This window comes from Bos javanicus, chromosome 11 (genome assembly GCF_032452875.1).
Source record: "Bos javanicus breed banteng chromosome 11, ARS-OSU_banteng_1.0, whole genome shotgun sequence".
Lineage (NCBI taxonomy): Eukaryota > Metazoa > Chordata > Mammalia > Artiodactyla > Bovidae > Bos > Bos javanicus.
In genome coordinates, this window is record NC_083878.1 from 44,850,254 (window position 1) to 44,869,596 (window position 19,343).

Sequence of the window (19,343 nt, forward strand, 5' to 3'; positions counted from 1 at the left end):
CTTCAACAGAAGAATGCTTCCCTGGTGGCCCAGACAATAAATAATCCACCTACAGTGCAGGAGACCTGAGTTTGATCCCTGGGTCAGGAAGATCCCCTGGAGAAGGGAACGGCAATGCACTCACTCCAGTACTCTTGCTTGGAGAATTCCATGGACAGAGGAGTGTGGTGGGCTACAGTCCATGGGGTTGCAAAAAGTTGGACATGAATAAGCACATCAGCATTTACAGCCTGGACACCATAATGTCCTCCTTATGAATATTTTGAATACAGGAATCACAGGGACAAAAGTTGCTGCTCACTCTGTGGGGAAACTCTGCTGAGAGCTTTAGTCCAAAAAGACTATGGAGCTCCTGATGGTTGAAAAGAATGAAATTCTCCTGTTTGAAGCCTGAAGGAGCCAGGGTATGTACAGAATATTCCCCTTTCTCTGTCTCCCCCACTCTATTTGGCTGGTTGTCAGTACAAGAAACTTTGCCCACTCTAAATATGCTGGCTAGATCAATAATTGAAATGAATGTGCTGCTGCTAATGTAATAAAATTAATAACAGACAAATTACTCAGTATCGATTCTCGATTTCCTTATGTTAGACAATTTCCATATGAATGCTTGTTTCAGGAGAGTTTATATGGACCCATAGCCAATTCTGAAATGTAGCTTTACATACACACGTGTGCCTGCCTATGTGTATATATACATGTTTGTGTGTATGCATGTGCCTATGTATATACATATGTAAAAACATATGCTTTAGATATATTTTATTTATTTTTCTTTAATGGTTCCTCAAAGAAAGGGCTGATTGTTGTTCAGTCGCTAAGTCATGTCCAACTCTTTGTGATCCCAAAGATCATAGACTGAAGCATGCCAGGCTCCTCTGACCTCCACTATCTCCTGGAGTTTGCTCAAATTCATGTCCATGGAGCTGGTGATGCTAGCTAACCATCTCATTCTCTGCCGCCCCTTTCTCCTTTTCTGATTATGGGAAAACAATCACCTGGCTCTCCCTGCCTTGAGATGCTTGTTGTGTATGAGGTTAGATGTTTCTGCATTTTCTGAGCTGGAAGAACAATCATAGTATATTCTCAGGATGTAAACTCAGGGACATGCCTGGACAATGTGAGGATGCTGCTTGTCACTGTGCTGATCTGACCACACATGAGAACTCCTTAGTCACGTGATGCAAAGAGGGTGCGGATGCACTTGCTGTGTAAGAGGAGAGCAACTGGAGAAGGGACAAAGCCCAGTGCTCTGCTTCTAGGACTGCCAGGAACACACCGGCAGTGAAGAGTTCAGTTACTAATTGTTGCAGCAAGACAGGGCTTCCCTGGTGGCTCAGATAATAAAGAATCTGCCTGAAATGCAGGATACCTGCATGTTTGATCCCTGGGTTGGGAAGATCCCCTGGAGGAGAAATGGCAACCCACTCTAGGATTCTGGGAAATCCCATGGACAGAGGAGCCTGGTGGGCTATAGTCAGTGAGGTTGCAAAGAGTTGGACACCATTACATGATTGATACTTTCACAGCAAGGCAGGACACACACAGGGGTCTCTCAGCAGGAGGGAGAAAAAGTGGGTTCTGTTGGGGACCACATGCTCTTAGAAACAGACCCTTTCCCAGTCAAGCTCCAGATGAGACCCCTTAGTTGTGACCTTGTGAGAGCCCCTGTTTCTGATATAATGTGCTGTTCTTCAGCTACTAGGGCTTTTTAAAGCGCCTCCGTATTTCCTCCTATAACTTATAGCAGATTTCTACTTAGTACCTTAAAATATTTAAAGAAATTCTTTATATGTGAACCTGTGATAACCATCCAGTCTGCTGCTCTGAAAGGAAGATAGGGAATAAAAAGAAAAAGGCATTATTTATTTCACAAATATTTCCCTTCCACCTGTTAAATGTTACAGTAGTTGAAGAAAGAAAAGACCAAACTAGGACTGTTTTGGAAATTCTTTCCCTTAAAATGAGTGTCCCTGTCTCTTAGTGTCAGGTCACTAGATTTAATCCCCCAAGAAAAAGCTTGCCAGATATATCAGCACAGATGCTTTTTAAAAACTTTATGTTTGGAGACAGTATAATAAATATGTATGAAGTTAGGACATTTGACTGACACTGAGTTCAGTCTTTCACCCTCTTTGTTTACTGGTAGTCATTGTTCTTTTTCTCTGATGCTTTACTTGATTGAACTAAACCAGAAAACTATAAACAATTTTTTTTAAAAAAACACTGGGCACATTTCATCTTCACTGCCTTCCACAGGTTTGTTTGTCTTGCTGTGACCTTGAGTAGAAGAAAACATTTCCATTTATCAAGTAGGAGGTGACAAAGTCATTCAAGGGTTACATTCTCAGGGAAAAAGTGCCATCTATGTTGTATGACTGGAAAATAGATGTCTCAAAGTATTTTATCACCTGTGATTTCCTGCTAATTAAAAGAAACATTAATCTGCTGTAGTTCAATGGTAAAAATTCACTTTTGTACATGTTTGATGGTGATGAGTAGAAGCATATTTTGATCATGACACTTCATATTGAATTTAAATACCATTCCTCTCCAAGGGTGCTGAAGCATGCCCTTCTCTGCAGGCATGAAGCTTTCCGTAAGTAGGAATTCTTATTAAATCATTTTCTTCCCTCCACTCATACTGGTCTGTGCATTTATTCCATCCCAGGGACAATTGCTATTGAAGTTGACAGGTCCTGAGGCAGAATGGCAAAGCAACCTTTTGTTTCTGTCCTGACAATTGCATTTCCTTTGAATGAACTATTTTTCAGGGCACTCTACTCTGAAGGACCTAATCAGTTTGCAGCAGGTGTTAATGTCCACTGGAATATTTCACTAGACAGGACTGGAGAGTGAAGTCAGACTAGTCTAGTTGAACTTCCAATGGAGAAAATGTAGAAAAAGCAGGGAAGCCATTTCCTTCCACTTCTGAGAATCTTCCTTCCAGTTCTGTGAACTCAAGTGAAATAAATAAATCCTGAATGTTAGTCAACAAAATGAAGTGTCTGCCTCAAAGCATTACAGTTGTGGTTAATTCAACAAGATATCTTCCCAAGATCTTCCACAGGTAACATTCCACAGGTGTTTGATTTTCACTCCAGTGTACTTTGTAAATATGATTTACCTGGAAACAGACATTTCTCTATGCACATTCACTTTCTGCTGCACTTTCTGAGTCCAGTGATGCTTGGCTTTCTCTCAGCCTCGTCTTTCCCCTCAAGAGCAGACTGAAGCCTCAGAAGCCAGCCTGCTAGCATCTGGAGAAGAGTGATGGATCACTGTAGGCTTGTGCCACTCACACGGGGAAGTGTCCATGGAGTGTCTTACTTTCCAAGGAAACGTTAACTTGCCAGCTGATCTTTACCTTCCTTGGGGATGTGGGATTTGTTTGGTTGGTTAATGTTTATAGATTCAGATGAGTGCATTTCTTACAGCTACATTTGTCACACCCTGTTTGAATTAACGCTTTAATTTTGTTTGTTTGTCTTCAGTTATTAGGCTAAACCTCAGTGCCTTCAGGAACCCCTCTGCATATCCCACTGTTACTTTAATGTTGATGAAGAGGTCATTGCATCTCATTGATTGCTTCTCCCTGGCTTCCTCCACGTCAGGAAAGAGCACAGATGGGAGTCTTCAGCTCATTAGAGGCAGTGCTTTGAGACCTCATCAATCTAGTCTATTTTTACTTTAGAGATGCCATAACAACTTCTGCCCCAGAGAGTCTACCTTTATAGCTTTGTGATTGCGTCTGCACCCAGGTGAGACGCTTCTAAGTTAGCAAGACAGAACCTGGGAAACAGACAGTCTTTGTGGGATGAACAGGATAGCTTGAGGCACCAATAAGAATCAGACAGTAGATTTATAGCCTGCCTACAGTTATTTAAGAATACACACACATCTCAGACAGATCGATATTCTTGAAACACAAGCTAGTGAGTGTTTTCTCTGCCCAAAATGGAGGCTAGATTAATGGAGAGCCCGCTACGTTCAAATTTAATCTCTTCAAGGCAAAGCAATTTTGTGTTTTCTACTTTAGTGCTCCCCTGAACCGACAGCATCTGGACAACTTTAATTACTGTTTTGATTCAGTAAAAATGCACAAAAATGGCAGGTTTGGGGACTAAGAGTGACTTTTTCCCCTACTGCTTTTCTGATTTCTTGACTGTGGGGTTTTGGCTTCTTATCTGCTCATGCTGGGGGAGGTAACTGCATTTAAGGCTGCATATGCTCCCAGGAGTGTGGACACGAGGACCTTGAGGGATGGTCACTGCGGGGAAGCTAGGACGGTGGATGTTGGGGTGTTTGAACTCTGCAACATTGTCAGTGGATTCTTTTTCACACCCTTCACTCGACTCAGATCCTCTCTCTCAGTGTCACCTCCCAACCAGAGCTTCTGTGCAGTTTTGTGTCGTGACCTTACTGGGGGCACCATTCTCTCTCCACTGCTGCCTGCCAACCACGCTGCGGCAGGGGTTAGAACTGTTTGCATTGTCTAGAAAGGGTGCATTCAACCCTAATAAGACATATAAAAATGTTTAATTACTTTCTATTGGAGTATAGTTGCTTTGCATTGTTGTGTTACTTTCTGCTGTACAGCAAAGTGGATTAGCTATATGTATACATAGATTCCTCTTTTTTGGATTTCTTTTCCATTTAGGTCACCACAGAGCACTGTAGAGTACCCTGCATTGTACAGTAGGTTCTCATTAATTGTCTATTTTATATATAGTGTCAATAGGGTATATGTCTCAATTCCAGTTTCCCAATTCATCCCACCCCCATTCTTTGGTATTCAAAAGCTTGTTCTCTATATCTGTGACTCTATTTCTGCTTTACAAATAAGTTTATCTGTGCCAGTTTTTCTAGATTTCACATATATGCCTTAATGTGTGATATTTGTTTTTATTTTTGAATGCTATTAAATTTAAAAACTGTTGATCAATGACATCCAACACAGCTGACAAGCATGTATGTATTTATGTGACAGTAAATTCAAACCTTTAAATTCCTAATAATGTTTAATTCAAGAATGTAAACTATCTGATGATATATTTCCTTGTGGCCATTTTACAACTTTATGTACACATCAGAATTGCCTTTATTCATTAAAAATTAATGAGATTCTGGCTAGATAGAAGGCGTGTTATTCTTGGCTCTTTGACATTTAAGGACCTTCTTTAAATTCAGGAAGTACTTTTCTTTCCTTTGAAGCCTCATCGTCTGTCAATGGCTTTTGACATCCTGTTCTCTAGTCATACATGACTGTATATCATTCATTTTTATTTCTATCTGCTTCTCCTAAATTCTTTGTCTTGAATTCCTGCACATTTTTAAGCATGAGGAAAATTTCAAGTCTGGAGCAAAAACCACTTCTTCTGTAGGACGGTCCTCAGCTTCTCTCCAGGGATAAATTGCCTGTGTTCTGTGCAGAAGCTGCTCATTCTTTTAGTGTAACAGAACAGCAGGTGTGCTCTGCAGTCATGCCTGGATTTGAGTCTCTGTATTATCCCTTATTAGCTGTTTGATACTGAGCCAATTACAAAACCTTCTAAGTCTTGTTTCCTCATATGTGACATGGAGCTAATAATTTTATATTTAATATTTTATAGGGTTGGTGTGAAAATTAAATGAGATAATATATGTAGATTATTTATTTCATCTCTCAACATACGATGTGTATTTGGTATGTGCTGGTTGTTGTTATTATTACATTGGAATGTAGTTAATGATGTTTCTTCAGTATCCTCCCGAGATTAAGAATTCTTTGGGGAGGGGACCATTTCTTATTCAATTAGTCATAATCTTTATCCAACACATAATCTTGCACATAGTTGGATAGTAGATGTTCAGGAGATTTTTGCCAAATAACTTATTTAACAAACAACTTCTTTGCTGGTCATCACTGTTTTAGTCAACTTAGACCATTATTTTACTAAAATAAAATTTAAATTTATAATTTAATTATTTTATTATTGCTAAGTTTATAATTTAATTAAATTTATTTTGACTTTAAATGTATTAATTTATTAAAATAATTTTTATTAGTGACCATTGGTGATATCACAGGATATTATTTGGGTTTAATACACATATTTTATTCATGAATACAATTCTGACAGCTTAGGATTGCTAAGAAATTGGAAAATAATTACATGGATTTGATATTTCAAATGCTTAAAAGGACTTAAATAAGAAAAAGAATCACAAGTGATTATAATTTCAACAAGGAAATGGTCAGTGTGATTCAGTGTACATGTCCTTATCCCAAATGTATAGTATTTTGAGAGCAGAGGGTAGCTAAACATCAATTCCTGTCCATTTTTTCTATAGTTTCTAGAATTTATCTCCTCAATTATCACCAACACTAAACCCCTAGTTCAAATCATCATCAGCCTGGACTTCTGTTGAAATCCTAACTTGTGTATGTGCATCTACTCTACATAAACACATCTGCTAGAGTGGATTTTTCAATATGAAAATTTTATCCCCTCACTTTTATGCTTAAAATAACCTGCTAAAATATTCCCATTAAAATTAAAGTGAAAATATCTTGATTATAAAATTAACACAAGCTACTAAAATGTACAAAATTATAAAAAAGAAAAATAAAACATTTATAACAAAAATGCTCATTGCCAAAGCTATAGTATATACATTTTTAGATATTTTTCTGTGTATACCTAACATATACATGTATTTCAGAATTAAGTGATTAGTTAACATACTTCTTATGTCAACCTATTTTTTTTCAACCTATTTTTTTAAACTTACTAATTTATTATGTATATTTTCTATAATGTTTGATAGCTGTGTACCTCATATTGCTGGATTGTAAGGTCATCTGCAATTTTTGTCATTGTAAGCAATACTTTTAGTGTGTGCAAATTTGCAGAATGATGAATGAATATCCTGTTGAGGAATTGTTGGTAATGCATATGTCATTTTACAATATTATATTTTATAGAAGATAGGATTAATATTCATAAAACTAGAAAAATAATGAGATTTATCCCAGGGATACAAGGATGGTTCAATATCTGTGAAACAATCAATGTGATATACCTTATTAACTAAAGAATAAAAATCATATGATCATTGATAGATGCAGAAAAAGCTTTTGACAAATCTCAACATCTATATATGATAAAAACTCTCAACAAAGGGGTATAGAGGGAACATTCCTCAACATAATAAAAGCCATATATGACAGTTCGATTCGGTTGCTCAGTCGTGTCCGACTCTGCGACCCCATGAACCACAGCACGCCAGGCCTCCCTGTCCATCACCAATTGCCAGGGTCTACCCAAACCCATGTCCATTGAGTCAGGGATGCCATCCAACCATCTCATCCTCTGTTGTCCCCTTCTCCTCCTGCCCTCAATCTTTCCCAGCATCAGGGTCTTTTCAAATGAGTCAGCTCTTCGCATGAGGTGGCCAAAGTATTGGAGTTTCAGCTTCAACATCAGTCCTTCCAATGAACACCCAGGACTGATCTCCTTTAGGATGGACTGGTTGGATCTCTTTGCAGTCCAAGGGACTCTCAAGAGTCTTCCCCAACACCACAGTTCAAAAGCATCAATTCTTTGGTGCTTAGCCTTCTTCACAGTCCAACTCACATCCATACATGACCACAGGAAAAACCATAGCCTTGACTAGACGGACCTTTGTTGGCAAGGTAATGTCTCTGCTTTCAATATGCTATCTAGGGTGGTCATAACTTTCCTTCCAAGGAATAAGCATCTTTTAATTTCATGGCTATAGTCACCATCTGCAGTGATTTTGGAGCCCCACAAAATAAAGTCAGCCACTGTTTCCCCATCTATTTGCCATGAAGTGATGGGACCAGATGCACGACTGACTAAGCAGCAGCCGCCGCCATAATCTTAGTTTTCTGAATGTTGAGCTTTAAGCCAACTTTTTCACTCTCCTCTTTCACTTTCATCAAGAGGCTCTTTAGTTTTTCACTTTCTGCCATAAGGATGGTGTCATATACATATCTGAGGTTATTGATATTTCTCCCAGCAATCTTGATTCCAGCTTGTGCTTCCTCCAGCCCAGCATTTCTCATGATGTACTCTGCATATATGTTAAATATATAACAAGCCCACAAGTAACATCATCCCCAACAGTGAAAACCTGAAAGCATTTTGTCTAAAATAAAGAACAAAGCAAGGATGCCCACCACTTTCTTCTCAAAATGGTAGTTTCTCAGTCATATCTGACTTTTTGCGACCTTATGGACTGTAGTCCACCAGGCTCCTCTGTCCATGGAATTCTCCAGGCAAGAATACCTGAGTGGGTAGCCATTCCCTTCTCCAGGGGATCTTCCCAACCCAGGGATAGAACCCGGGTCTCTTGCACTGCAAACATATTCTTTACCACCTGAGCCACCAGGGAAGCCCTTCGTCTCACCATGAGGCTATTCTTCCTGGAATGCTGTTTCTTCCCAAGATTAAATCCACATTCTAGCTTCTTATAAACAGTTTCTTCTTTGACAGAGCATTTCACAGTTGAAACTTTACATTGATTCATAAATTATTATTTTATTAATGCCTATCTCCTCTACCAGACTTTAAACTCTATGACAGCAGATATTAAGTTTATTTTGCTCGTAATTTTGTCTCCAGAAGCTGATACAGCACTTGGTATGTAATAAGTTCTCAGTAGATATTTGTGGAGTAAATGAATAAATGAAGGTAAAGATTGTGATTCTTCAATCCTCAGATTACACCAATGATTCCAGTTTTGTTTAAATATGGTCACTAAACTAGGACAGTCTACAATGAAAGAGGAAGTCTAAATGAGTAGGTTGGCAGCTAGTATTCAAGTCATTCTTAGAATTAATAAAGAACACATTATCTGTTCCCCTCAGGAAGAGTGGGAGTAGTGAATTCTTGGTGGTATTATTCACTGAGTTATTTGATATGTTACATTTATTCTTATGGGAAATTTAAATGCCTATGATATGCTGAGCATTAGACATAGCATATAAAAGACAATTTGATAGTACATTAAGTGCCCAGTTTTCTTTCCTCTTCTTACTTTTATCAAAGCTTTTATGAACTATTATCAGAATTAAAATGAAGGGAATGCTTTTTAGGATTATTTTGAAAATGAAAAATTCATGAGTTTTATCTTTGTGCCATGGAATAAAAAGATATTAGAACTAGGAAGAATTTTATATATACTCCCTCTTTAATTTACAAATGAGAAAATTGATTAAATGATTAATTGAAGTCACAGAGCTGGGAACTTAAGCCCAAATTTCTAAAACCCATAAGAGACTGTATTCAATTACAACATGATGCTTCCATGGCATTTCTCCATTAATGCGATGCATACTTATGAGAGGCTTATTTTCATTATGTTAAAAGGAATGGTGGTGCTTCTGGTCTGCACCATGATGCAGTGATGGAAATCAGATGCATCTTCCCAATGCAAACAATCATGAAGCCACTGTTCCTTGAGAAACAGTGAGAGATGAGATGAGAGAGCACAACGCTGTGGTCCAGGGAGAAGGGACTCTCAAGAGATGAGCCTCACATGCCTCCAGCTTTCTCACTGCGGGTACTTCCCATTGCTCCATGTCCTAGGGCAAAGAAGCCCAGGTCCAGAGGTGATGCTGGGTGGAGCAAACACAGAACAAAGTTCAGGACCACTCAGGCTGCTGGAATATGAGGAACTGGCTGTCAGAGAAGAAGGCACATGAGGAGGAGTTTGCACAGGGGTTCTCTTGAGTCTTTGGCCAAATATTAAGTCCTGCAGGCACAGGATGGGACTCCTTGAAGGTGGGCAAAGAGCAGTTGCTCTTGCTGCTTGTGTGTTGGGGTCACACGATATTGAGAGACACTGACGATTTGAGAAGCCATCACAGGCATCCAACTGCAATCCAAGCAAGACCAGAGCACAGGGTGTGCTAGCCTTAGAGTTGTTGTTTTTCAGTTGCCAAGTCATGTCCTACTCTTTGTGACTCCATTGACTGCAGCACACCAGGCTTCCCTTGTCCTTCAGTATCTCTCAGAGTTTGCTCAAACTCATGTCCATCGAGTCGGTGATGCTATCTCACTGTCTCATCCTCTGTCGCCCCCTTTCTCCTGCCCTCCATCTTTCCTAGCATCAGGGTCTCTTTTAATGAGTCAGTTCTTCATATCAGGTGGCCAAAGTATTGGCGCTTCAGCTTTAGCATCAGTCCTTCCAATGAATATTCAGGGTTGATTTCCTTTAGGACTGACTGGTTGATTTCCTTGCAGTCCAAGGGTACAATAAGGAGGCCTAACCAAGCCTAAAAATAAACACTAACAGAATAAAGCTAATTGGCTCAGTATTCTTCTAAGAAGTTGACAGAAGTCAGATTCTGCAACATAACATCAACAATTTTCAGAAAGCCATAAAAATGACCATATCCAGAGATGCTGGCCTTAAAGATAAGGGCTTGAATACAGCAACTGTAAGTATGTTCAAGGACTTAAGGGAAAAGGGGACAAAAAAGGTGACAAGAAGCCAGTTCTTTAGAAAAGAACCAAATGAACATACTGCATCTGCCAAACACAGTATCTGAATTGCAAATTTATCTGGTGGGCTCAACAGAAGATTAAACAGATTAACAGAAGGAAGGTTAGTAGGTTTTTAGAAAGGGTGATGGGAATGGAAACCCAGAGAGAAAAGTGACTGAGGGAACAGAGGCTGTGGGCATGAGGGTTAACACACCCGTGACTAAAGTGCCAGAAAGGGAAGACAGGGATGTTGCAGTGGAACAGCATATTTGAGGGAATAATGGCTGCAAATGTTCAGATTTAATAAAAAAATATCAACCTACATATTTAAAAAGCAGGCCAAACAGACGCAAAGCAAACCAGGTCATTTTGGATTGACACTAATCAAAGAGAAAGGGAAAATCTTAAAAGCAGTCACAGGAAGAGAGGAACAATGATAAAAATCAGAGTTGACCTGAAGTAAGAGTTCATAGTTCTGAGGTTTCAGTAGAGCTGGGCAGAATATGCTATTTGAATAAATAAAAAACATTTAAAAAGCGAGAAACCAAATAATCCTTGAGGGCAAGTAATTTGTCCCTTTGAGCTTGCTAATATTTAATCGGTCCAGTATAATACGAATTTGCATTCTTAGTCTTTTTAGTCTTGAAGACAGGGGAGGGAAGAGAAGAGATCTAATAGTTGAGACATCTGATCTTATCTATCTGTCCACCTACCTATGAACACATGTACATATATATGCATATATTCAAACAATTCTCACAACAACAGAATCAGTGCTAACTTTCATCAGAAATGAAGCAATTCAGAAGAAAGTAGAAAGACCCTTAAAATGCTGAAAGAGAAAAGAAATTATGAACCTAGAATTCTATATCTGGCAAAATATATAACTTATTCACTTTGTTGTGCAGCAAAAACTAACACATTGTAAAGCAACTATATTCCAATAAAAAATTTTGCATGCAAAAAAAAAAAAAGAAATTCAAATTTCAATGTCCAGCAATAAAGTTATAGGGATACAGCAATAACCAGTTGTTTAAAAAATAAATCATTCCAACCCCATCCCCCCAATAAAGGCCAAATAAAAACTTCAGATTAGAAAAAGCTGAGATCATTGTCTTTAGAGGCCTACACTACATTAGATCTAAACAGATGTTTCCGGTGAGGAAGATGCCCTGGGGCTAGGGGACCAAATTCGAGCTCCCAGCTCCGGGTTCTGTGGATACTGCATCATTATCCTGGTTCCGGCGTCTCTTTCCTGCCACACTGGTTTTGCAACATTACTGCTCTGGTCCCTGCTGTGTGATAGGGAGCAGTGAACTGAGCTATCCTCTGCGCAGACCCAGCAGTGAGGGGCCTACTTTGCATTTCACAAGTGAATGTTTAGAATATTAAATCGAGTTTAGAGCAAGTGCTATTACATGTGGAAATTTCTGGAGCAGAGGTCACAGAGGAAGACAAGGCGTCCGAGCTCCTTCAGCCTTCGGTGGGTGGATCTTTTGTTGTTTGTAAAGCACTTCTCACCCTACAGTCTGCATGTGGGATCTTTACTTGTGAGGCTGACACACTTGTGTTTCTACCTGTCCATGCAGGTGCAGGGGGCTCAGCGATGAACGTGCACTGTGAGGACCTCAGAGCCCCGGGGTCCGCAGGTGCTTGGCCCCGATCGCGTGTCCCTCATCACAAGGGCACAAGGGGCCAGCCCCAGAGGTATTTGTGGGAACCATAGGAGGTGTCGCTTGGGATGGCTCTGATCCCCACGCTTCCCTGTGAAAATTTCATCTGGGGAAGATGCGCTTGGTTGCCCGAACACCATAAACTAAATGAGCCTTAAACTGCGCCGCAGTCCTGCAGAGAAATGATGGCGGCAGAGCTTCACACGGAACAGAGAAAGTAAACCTGCATGAAATGAAACATCAAGAAGACAAAATGATCTCGGTGGAGTGAAATGGAGAAAACGTTAGACCTGGAGTCTGAAGACGTGAGCTTGAGTCCTCAGCTGACTTGTGACAGCTTACTTCATCTCCTTCATCCCCACTGCCTTCAATCTGCAAAGCAAGAGGTTGGTCTAAACAATGTTTAAGCAGAAATCTAAGCATTCCTTTAGTCTGCACGGGAATGGTTCAACGAAAGAGACTATTTGACTGTAAATTAATAATTAAAACTCAGCTCTATTTGACAACAGACAAAACAGTCTCATTAGGTGACTGTTGGATGCCTGGGTTTTATCTGCTTACTCATAAGTTAGATGTAACACGTTCAAAGTGACACAATAAATGTCCAGTTGTGTTCACATTTCAGTCAGTGTTCACATTTTTCTAATATATATGAAGGATGTGGTCCTTTTCTCTCACCACAGAAAGTTTTAGGGGGATGGACGAGAGTGAGGTGGGTGTTTTGCAAATCCTGAAGCTCTGACAGGCTCTGGCATTTTGGAAATTTCTCCAGCCTGGAGTGAGAACTGCTGGATGTGCAGAAGGCTCAGGTCATGTCCCAGGACCTGTGGCTGTATCTCAGAACGGCTTGTGGAGGAACCTCAGGGTCGTCCTCTCCTGTGGGAAGACCCATGATTAGATGCTTGGGGCTGCATTAGGCTTCCAGCTTCTCACGGCTACTGTGTACCTTCAGGGCAGGTGCGTCGTGTCTCTGACCCTATGGCCAGGTGCCCTTTGGCTTCTATCCTGTGGGACTGTAGGGTCACCACCGACTCCCTGGCCAGTGGATGGAAGGTACCAATGGACAATTTCCCCCCTTTCTTACCCGGGGGAGGTAACCTGAGACGTATTTCACAAGGTCCTGCCTCCTGAGATGTTATTTCACGCAGTCCTCATGATGGGTTAGCTGGAGCAGGGGCCTCCTGCACTGTGTCCTGGTCATTAGCTCTATTGTGCACACCGTTTCTTACATTCCTCATTTAATTCTCTCAGCAACCTTATTTAGCATTTTAAGTATGAAAACATGGACGCTTAGAGAAGAAGTTAAGTTATGTGCCTCTATTCACACAGCTAGTGTGTGGCAGTTGTTCAGTTGCTCAGTTGTGTCTGACTCTTTTTGACCCCCCATGGCCTGCAGCATGCTGGGCTTCCCTGTCCTTCACTGTCTCCTGGAGTTTGCTCAAATTCATGTCCGTTGAGTTGATGAAAAGCTTGCTTCAAACATAGATCCAATCTAGGACATGCAGAGGGTTGGGGGGCTTTTCCTGAGCCCCACCCCCACTTCGGGACTGTGACCAGGCAATTCTCCTTCTCTGCAGCCTCATCCTACAGCATCCTACAGCGCAGCCTGTTCCCAGGGCAGCCCCTGCCCTCAGCTGGCGGGGGCCTCACTGCCCTCTCTTTAGGCCTGACTGAGCCCACTCTGCTGTGAGCTGTCCTGATGTTGACCCTTCCTCAATCAGCCCCTGGAGCCAACCATCTGTTTCCTGCCACAGCCCTGCCTGGTGCAACTTGGAAAGATGTCTGATTTATTTAAGGTATGAATGTTGTCCATTTTAGTCATTTAGATCCATACAGGTGTCTCTAAAATATCACCTTTTCTCAACATATTCAAACATATAATCTAAAAAGGAGATTATAAGAAAGAATTTGAATTGATGTTAGAAAGAGAAATGATTAAGAATATTCTCCTCTGTTCCCTTCTTTTTTAATATCCAAAGAGTGACTTTTTTACAAAACCCCAAGTGTTACTGAATTTCATAGCTTGCCATGTAATCAAGGCCAGTGTGAAAAGAGGAAAGTTCCACTATCAGAGCAAAGATCTCTCAAAAGCTTTCATTCCAAAATGAGTCATTGAGACTGTCACAAGGCTTTGTTGAGTACAATGCTATGAGCAAGTACAAAATAAAAACAGCAGAGGAGGAAGCTTATGGATGAGCTCTGGTCTTGGGGTTTTTCCATGGGAAATTGATTTATTCTTCACAAGTCTGTAAATTCAATTACGTCTCTGACTTCCTGTATTGATAAAAATGCTGTGGATCCAGGGAAGGCTCAGGCAGACACGACTGGCGAATGTTGCCCATTTTTCTTTCTCAATGAGATGAGCTAAAATTGCATTACAGACGACTCTGCTCTGAGAGCCCATACATGCATGGTTTCTCTGCTGTCTGGGGAAACCTGAGGCTGTGCAGGCAGCTGCTCTCCTGACCCACCGCATGAGTCCTGGCATCTGCCTGCCAAGCTGCATCTGTTCCCGTGGTCACTGCCAGCTGAGATCTGAAGAGACTGCCCTGCGCCTCTGTTTCCTATGGATTAAGAAGTGGTTTGGCTTCCTGGTGGCTCAGTGGTAAAGACTCCGCCTGTCAATGCAGGAGATGCAGGTTCGATCCCTGGGTTGGGAAGATCCCTTGAAGAAGGAAATGGCAACCCACTCCAGTATTCTTGCCTGGAGAATTCCATGGACAGAGGAGCCTGGTTGGATATGATTCACAGGGTTGCAAAGAGTCAGACGTGACTGAAGCAACTTAACATACAATCAAATTTTTGGCTTTATCCCAGCAAACATGAAATAATTCTTACTGAATGTGTTGCTTGAAACTTCCTTACTTTTCCACTGATAAAGTGGAGAATTCCTAGAACTCCTGGTATTGCTGTTGAGCACCCGACCCCATCCCCTCTCCTGCCCCGTCTGCTCCCCTTGGTCATCCTGTGACATGACCATCATCTGACTCTACCTGGTGACAAAAGCTTGTCCTGCACGGGGTTGCCCACAGGATCTCACCACAGCTCCTGAGGGGCCCCGTCTAAGAGAGTCTTTGAGGGGAGACTGGAGAACATTGCCCATGCGAGTGCAGGTTCTAGAGTGAGACTGTAACCGAGCAGGACCTCAAGGGGCCTTGGGGAGAGACAGGCCTTCCCCCGCATCTTCTGCTGCAACTCCTCTCTGGAGTACCTAGATAACAGTATTTGATGTTTTCTGATACTATCTGATGCTATATAGTTTCCTAAGTTGTTTTGCAAATGTAAAAAACACCCCTCTCTCCACCAAATGGAAAATGTTAACTACTTGACGACCTTGAGCCCCAGGCCTCCTGGAGCCTAAGGACTGATGATGTTCTTTCCTCTAATACGACCTGCTGCCTCCCCATCAGCCAATCAGAGGATTGTGCACGAACTGATCACACACCCTGACACCCCCTCCCTCACCTGCTTTTAAAAATGCTTTGTAAAAACCTTCAGGGAGCTCTAGGCTTCTTAGGGCATGAGCTACAGGTCTGCTTACCCAGTCCTGCAGTAAACCCCTCTCTGTTCTGCACTTCGATGTCACAGTGTGCCTGGCCTCACTGTGTGTTGGGCACACGGGCCTGCACTAACAGGACATCCTGGGTGCGAGGCTGTCTCCACCACGTGGTGATCTTGTGGCCTCTGGCAGGTTACTCACCTTTTCTAGGATTCGGTTTGCTCCTGTGAAAAATGTAAATGATAACAGGTCAAATGCCTTAGTACCTAAAACGCTTAACGCACCCACAGAAGATACCCACTGCATCGCAGCTCTGAGTGTTTCTCCCAGAATGTCTGAGGCTGTGGGACCCCGGCCTCAGTCTCCTTTCTGGGAGCTCCTGTGGTTGGATTTGGGCTTGTTCATGGACCCAGCCCCTGATGAACCCGCAAGGGGCCCCAAAACCAGATGCTGTGCTCAGTTCTTCATTTTATTTTTACCAAGACATCTCAGTCAAGTGTCAGGAACACTTATCTTATTTAAGATAAGAATATATTTATCTTTATACAACCAACAAGAAAAAACACAGTGCAGTGAAACTGTAATATTTTTCCCCAAATATTTCGTCAGTGGAAAGAGCAAGAGAGATGGTAGTCTGCGGTGGGAATCTGGAAAGGAAGGTTCCCGGGCCCTGACAAAAGGGCTCAGGCAGGAGCAGGGGAGGGCTCTGGTTGGTTCAGCCCTGTAACAAGACTTTGGCACTGAAAAGTCCACATCCCGGGAAACCTTTAGCTGCAGGTCTGCTGGGACTGTCAGTCACCATGAGAGTCATGGCCCTGTGGCCTCGATCTCCTTTCTGGGAGCTCCCATGGTTGTACTTGTCCTTGTTCATGGAGAAAACGGGTGATGTGCAGCTGCGTGGGTAAGTGTGGGCAAGTCCCCAGCCTGACTATCATCCTGGCGTCTGGTTTAAGACACCAGGTGTCTGCACCTCACAAGCCTGCTCTCTGTTCTAATGAAAAACAGAGATTATTCTATTTTCATTTTTTGTATCATTTTTTTTAGATTCTCCATATAAGCAATATCACATGATATTTGTCTTTCTCTGTCTGACTTACTTCACTTTGTATGATCATCTCCATCTGTATTGCTGCAAATGGCATTATTTCATTCTTTTTGATGACTAATATTTCATTATATATATGTATATATCTTCCTTATCCATTCCTCTGTTGATGGACATCTAGGTTGCTTCCATGTCCTGGTTATTGTAAACAGTGTTGCAATGAACATTGGGGTGTCTGTATTCTTTTGAACTATGTTTTTCTCTGAATATATGCCTAGGAATAGGATTTCAGGGTAGCTCTATTTTTAGTTTCTGAAGAAACCTTCATACTGTTCTCCATAGTGGCTGCACCAGTTTACACTCCCACCAACAGTGTAGGAGGGTTCCCTTTTCTCCATATTCTCCAGCATTTATTGTTTGTAGGCTTTTTGACGATGGCCATTCTGATTGGTGCGAGGTGATACCTCACTGTAGTTTTGATTTGCATTTCTCTAGTAACTAGTAATGGAGAAAGCAATGGCACCCCACTCCAGTACTCTTGCCTGGAGAAACCCACGGATGGAGGAGCCTGGTAGGCTGCAGTCCATGGGGTCGCTAGAGTCGGACACAACTGAGTGACTTCACTTTCACTTTTCATTTTCATGCATTGGAGAAGGAAATGGCAACCCACTCGTGTTCTTGCCTGGAGAATCCCAGGGACGGAGGAGCCTGGTGGGCTGCTGCCTGTGGGGTTGCACAGAGTCGGACATGACTGAAGCGACTTAGCAGCAGCAGCAGCAGTAACTAGTGAGGTGGAGCATCTTTTTGTGTGCCTCTTGGCCATCCATATGTCTTCTTTGGAGAAATGTCTAGTTTGGTCTTCTGCCCATTTTTTTGATTGGGTTGTTTGTTTTTTTCGTATTGAGCTCCATGTGCTGTTTGCAAATTTTGGAGACTAACCCCTTGTCAGTCTCATCATTTGTAAATATTTTCTCCCATTGTGTGGATTGTCCTTTTATTTTGTTTATGGGTTTCCTTTGCTGTGCTCTATTTTTACTTCTGAGTCATGCATTATTTTATATATGCTATTACACAGTCAAAACAAATTGTACTTTGATATTATAAAAGTACCTTGAAGAAAAGCAAAAGTAAAGAAGAAATTTGGGTGCAGACATATAAAATAGATGCTAGCCCGGTACCCAACAACATAACAAGTTATCTTTCTGTGGAGGTCTAAATACAGAACAATTGTGGGTAGGATTGTACTAAAACTCAGAGATCAGGTGTAACTGCAAACAAACTGCCCAACAATAAAGTCAGACTACAAGTAATTCCCTTAGTATTATGCAATCAGATCCCCAAATTACCCTCTAGCTGAATTCACAGACCACACTGTTGTGAAGAAATACCTCATGCATGGTAACCTGAGGTTCCTTGGCCCTTTGTGTCAGGGCAGCTTCTCCCCTGAGCTGCACTGTTCCAGACAGGCCTTGGATTGACTCCAAAGCTGCAGCTGCTCCCCGCCCCCAACCTGGGGCCTCATCACAGACTGATGTTAATGAAGCTGCAACAGCCTCCTAGGAAGGCCCCCTGGGAAATCACGGTAAATAAGAGCTGGCCTGTTTAGATCATAATTTACCTGCTTAATGGGCTCTGACAATCCCTGTGCTTTCATAAGCCAACTGAACTACCCTCCTCATCCAATTTTCCTTGAAAAATGCTAGATCACACAAAAAATCAGAACAAAACAACAAGTTTCCAAAGGTTTTACCCTAAGAACCCTGTTGGGAAACAGATTGGCCCTGCAAACTGGACCTCATTCCTTTCAGGGTTGCTGAGCTGTGAAGGTGGGGGAACGCTGGGCAGTGGGTGGTCCTTCTGCCTCAGACCAGCCTCACTGCCCACGAAAAATTGCTTATGCAGCACTGGAGTGACCTCTCCCCATTATAGGTCCGGAAGATCCCCTGGAGGAGGGCATGGCAACCCACTCCAGTATTCTTCTTTTAAAATTTGTATTTATCTTTACCTTTAGCTGTACCTGTTCTTCACTGCTGCACGTGGGCTTTCTCTAGTTGTGGAGAGCAGGGCCTACTCTCTAATTGTGGGGCATGGGCTTCTCGTTGCCATGGCTTCTCTTATGTGGTTACTGTGCTCTAGGGCACAGTCTCAGAAGTTGTGGCACATGGCTTTAGCTGCCCTGTGGCATGTGGGATCTTTCCACACTGGGAATTGAACCCGTGTCCCCTGCATTGCAAGGAGGATTCTTAACCACTGGACCACTAGGGAAGTCTCCACTCCAGTATTCTTGCCTGGAGATTCCAATGGACAGAGGAGCCTGGCAGGCTATAGTCCATGGGGTTGCAAAGAGTCGAACATGACTGAAGCGACTAAGCATACACACAGGTTATTGATTTAAATTTTTCTTTTTTATTATATCCATTTGAGGCTATAAACTTATATTTAAGCACTATTTTTGCTGCATCCCACAAATGTTAATATGTTGTGTGTCCATTATCATTCAATTAAAAACATTTTATAAATTTACTTATAATTTGTTCTTTGACCAATGGATGACTTGAAAATCTGTTGCACAATTTCTAAATGTTTGGGACTTTTCTGTCCCTCTTTTTAATTTAATTCAGCTGTGGTCA